The following is a 4,968-nucleotide window of genomic DNA, read 5'->3' on the forward strand; positions in this document are numbered from 1 at the left end:
AAGGACTGTTTTGCTGCTTTTACAAGTTTTTCTTTATTCTCACCCTAATTTGTAAGTTTGCTTACAATAGGTTTGTGTGTTGGCCTGATTTTGATGGGAGTTCTCTAGTCTCCTGGATGTGGATGTTTGTTTCCCTCCCCCAATTAGGGAAGTTTTCAGCTATTGTTTCCTCAAATAAATTTTCTACCCCATTTTCTCTCCCTTCTGGACTCCTACAATATGAATACTATTATCTTTCCTGTAGTTACTGAGTTCCCTTAGTCTCATCTCACGTTGCAGAATTCTGTTCTCTCTCTTTGGTTCAGTGTGATTAATTTCCATCACTCAGTCTTCGAGGTCACTAGTTTGTTCGGCTGCTTCTTCCATCCCTCTGTTGTTTCCAGCAAGCATGTTTCTCCTTGATTGTGTCCTCAGTGTCTAACTATGTTATATCTTACCTCTGTCAGGGGTCTCACTCTTCTACTCATTCCACAACTCCAGTGAGTATCCTTATGATCATTGCTTTCAAATCTGTATCAGGTATGTTACCTACATCTCTTTGGCTTAGTTCTCTGGCTGTGGCTTTGACTAGGTCTTTCATTGTAGATAAATATCTCTGTGTGTCCATTTTGTCTGTCCCTCTGGCTCTATTTCTCTGTGTTAAGAAAGTCAGCTGTGCCTTCTGATCTTGAAATGAATGCCGTTATTAAAAAGAGGTCCTGGAGTCCTCAGCAGTGCACGTCTCCGTTTATAGGACCTGGACCTTCAGGAGGATATCGTATGGGTATTGCTCACTCCCTGCTGTTGTGTCTGGGTTACTTTTCCTTTCAGTGCAGGGGTCTGCACTGAATGCGTGCCTGTTGTGGGCTGTGCTTGCTCTCAGTGGTGTCAGTGGGACTCAGGCAGGCCAGATGAGTCAAGAATCAGCATGAATACATGTGTCTCCTGTGGCCTAAGCATTGTGTGAAATGCCATGTATACGTTGCCTCTCTACACAGGCAGGGACCTGGCTATCACTCATCCTCCTGGATAACCCAGTGCTGGGTCAGCTGACCTCCAAATACCAGGATCTAAACTCAAGGGAATTCAGCCCCCCTGGGTTTTAATGCCCAATGTTGTGGAGATTAGTCTTCCCTGTGTTGCTACCTGGTGTGAGGGCTCACTTTTTCTGCCCCTTCTGCAGGCAGACAGCCTCCACCTTTCTGACCTTCCTAACCTTTCTGATGCAGCTTCTCTCTATTTAGGTGTGGAGTTTCTTCTGCCAGTCTTTGGAACGCTCTCTGGTTCATGGACTTGGATGTGGATGTTATGCAGTTGAAAACATGGGACAGCGTGAGCTCAGGGTCTGCTTACTCTGCTATTATTAATTTTTTAAATGTCTTATTATTTTGGATTTTTGAGACATGGGCTGACTCATATCACCCGTGCACTTCAGGATTAGAAAGGAACGTTCCCACATTTGCTTCTAGTATATTGTGCTTTGAAACTCTCTTTAATGAGGTATAATTTACATATAACAAAGAGCCTCAATTTAAAGGGTATAATTTGATGAGACTTGATCTCATGGATACAGCACCATGAAGTCATATGGTTGCTCTCTAAACCTTAAATCATGATCCCTTTGTGTCTAGAGCTAATGTTGCTTTTGAAGTAAGGACTTTTTTTTTTTTTTTTTACGTTTTCGGATATTGGCCAGGTGTCTGAATGCCTGCACTAGGGTACCTACCTCCTTTTCGGATAGACTGTATTCCCGTAAGTATTGCCATCGCTCTACCTTTGGACTTTATCCTGCGTTGTATCTTTCAGTCTGTTCACTTAATTTTGTTGCAGTACTTTAATGCTGAGGGATGCATAATTGGATTGATTTTCACTAAATGGTACAGGCTGCAGTTCCAATCGTGACAGAAAGCACATGCTTCCTGTGTTAGGTACTGAAGAGCAAGGCAGATACCCTGGGCACTTGAGCTGAGTATGTCACTCGGTGTTTTGCCAGCCCTCTTCCCTTCCGTGGGAGACAAGGGTCTCGTTTTGGTCACACAGAAATGTAGGTGAAGTCAGCAGAGAAGGGTCCCTTCTCCTCTCTTCCGTTTGTCTCTCAAACTCCCTGTCACTACCTTCTGCCTGTCCCTTTCCCTGACTCACTCCCCCAGGCCCACTGCTCCATTCCAGCCATGATAAGGGTGTCCTCCAGCTGCTGGCCTCTGCTCTGCCATCACTCAGTGAGGAAACTACAGGAGGATTATGTAGTTCATGGGTCTGATCAAGAAATCTCTGCTCCTCAGAGTCCTCCTACACGTGGTGCTGTCTGTGGAGACCTGGCATCCTGGGCGTGGGCCTGACCCTCACTCCTCTCTACAGCTGGTTCCTCATCCTTCTCCACCATTAGATCTCAGCCATTTCCTAAGGACAGATACCTGTCTGACCCCAAGGCACCATGGAGTCAGGGAATATTTCCAAAATAATTGAGCATAAGCACCCCATCAATCTAGATATAGGTAGTTCCCATCACCCCGGAAAACTCCCTCAGGTTCCCCTGCACAAAGGGTGATCTTGCTTCTATCCTCCATCACCACCATTTCTGGCACTTTGTTACCTGTGTGTACAGGAACCCCACTGTGTGCACTCAATGGGGAGCGAGAGTAGATGGCCCTAGAAGCAGACGCTGACACAGAGACAAAACGATGAAAGGTAGATTAGGGGACAGTAAGAAGGACAAAGTGGAGGGGACATGATGGGTAGGGAAAGCATTCAGGTAGATCTGACACCTTCTTAAAATGTATATACAAACACGATTGTCTGTCACCATGCAGTCCTCTTCAAATTTCAAAAGAGTTGTCCTATAAGGCAAAGAGATTTTGGTTTATTCCCCTGTGATCTTATGTTTTCCTACATGCATTCTGTCTTCTGTAGTTTATCTGTGGCTTCAGATGAACATTTTAGTGTGTGGCTGCCTCTGTGAGATTATGTGTAATAGAAAATGATTATCTTCAGATCTAGGTCTCTGAATGTACATATTCTCATACTTATCTTTTCTTTCATTGTGTGACAGGGCCCGAATTCTAATAGAAAAATGAAGGACATTGTCTTATTTTTTAAAACAGTGATTCCCACTCCCTGGGCTGAGTTGTTAACAGTCTTAGTTTAATGAACTCCCGTGACCATCTTTTTTGGAGGATCATTGTGTGGATATCTTAATTGAAACTGTGAGAAGCGTGAGGGGACAATTCCCAGAGATTTTGCAGATGATTTCTGCACTGAATGTCTTCTTTTTCTCTTGTTCTTGGAAACAAATGTTATCCCTGTTTTCACAGATAACACAGCTGAGGCTCTGTGTAGGTCCCACTGAGAACTGGTATTAGGGCTGAGACAGCAGGAACACAGGCAAAACCTCAGTATATTGTGAGAGAAGTTTGAGGAGATGCAAAGCTGTAGTCACGATGATGACAGGGGTCCAGTAGTGGTGGCATCTGGCCAGCCCTGAATTGTAGGATGACTCAGCTGATCTAGACTCTGTCTCCACTTTTAGTCTCACTGAGGGATATGAACTTGGGCATACAGCATTTTCATAAGACCAAGTTAAATTCCCCATATCTCCAGGGCTCTTTTCCCCCCACAAATACCAGAACCTTCGGGAAAATCCAGAGACACAAGAATCTTTTTACATGATTACCTGCGTGCACTTTGGCAACACACTGATATTTTGGAGATGAACGGTGCATTGTGCACTGATAGTAATCCCACACAGCAGCTCCGTATGGACCTCACACTCCCTGCTCAGGCTGCGGCCAGGAATGACCTCCAACTGCATCTCACTGACCCCAACACCCTCCCCTCTGCCCCTCCTCAAACTCTGCTTACTGTGCTCAACTTCCCTTCTATTCCTGTATGATTCAAGGTTCCCCCGTTTTTGCCCTGGATCCTTCACTGGTGTTTCCATTTTGGTGATTACAAGGTCTGAATCATTTAATGAATGTCCCTCTTTCACACGGGACACCTGATGCTCTAAAAGTTAGAGAACCCAACACATTGTGTCTCCAACATACGCACCAGTACAGCCGATATGTCTGCTTTTGTGTAAAAACTCCTCTTTCATTGGACAAGAGAAACGTATAGCTCACTGTATTACAGGGACATGACACTGCCCATTGTATGTATGTCCTGAGAAACTTGAGATATGCTACAGTGTCCTCAGGCAGTTTGTAGTTGGATTGCCAAGACTCACAGCCATCTCTACATCATTGCCACAGTCAATCATGAAGAAGATGAATATACTTTACCAGCCACTCATCCAATTCAGGTCATCTTAACAAATAGAGTAGGTGGAGGAGGGGGATGTGGCCTATAGCCCATGACTGGTGGTGAAGGGTGGTCCACCGGGTACAGCCTGCAAGGTAATCCTGGGAAAGGACCAGGACTCTTGCATACAAAATAGCCTGCGGAAAAGAAATGAGAGGTATGTTCATAGGACAGAACAGAGCACCAACACCAGCAAAAAGCAGAAACCCAAAGCAGCAGTGCTCATATCCTACTAGTTTCCCCACCACCAGATTCCAAGAGGGCAGCATCAGTACCAAAATCTCTACCCATACTTTGGGTTCCACTTACAGCTTTGGGGTGGGAAGAGGATGTGATTGGGGTAAACTAATGTCCCCACGTGTCTGGAAACGTAGAAACAGCAAGGGCCCTTTTCCTAGAAGATTTATAGGCTGAATACTAAATTAACAAAGTAGCATATTCCAGATAGGAAGGCAACTATGTCCAGGATCACACTCCACCCTTCATCCCCTCCACCACAGAGGCTGTTTATTGTGCATGTGAAGAACTACAGAATGAGAAGGAATGACAAAGCCAGTGTCCACACATGGAATCATAGCCCTCGTGGCTCAAAGTTCTGCCTCTAAGCCCCTGCCTGTGCCCAAACTACTGTCCCGACAATGGGGTCTCCTCCTCTCTGGAAGTGCTATCCATGGGCACAGAGACATATGGGGA

This window comes from Panthera pardus, unplaced genomic scaffold, assembly GCF_024362965.1.
Source record: "Panthera pardus isolate Hobbes unplaced genomic scaffold, ASM2436296v1 HiC_scaffold_249, whole genome shotgun sequence".
NCBI classification, from domain to species: Eukaryota; Metazoa; Chordata; class Mammalia; order Carnivora; family Felidae; genus Panthera; species Panthera pardus.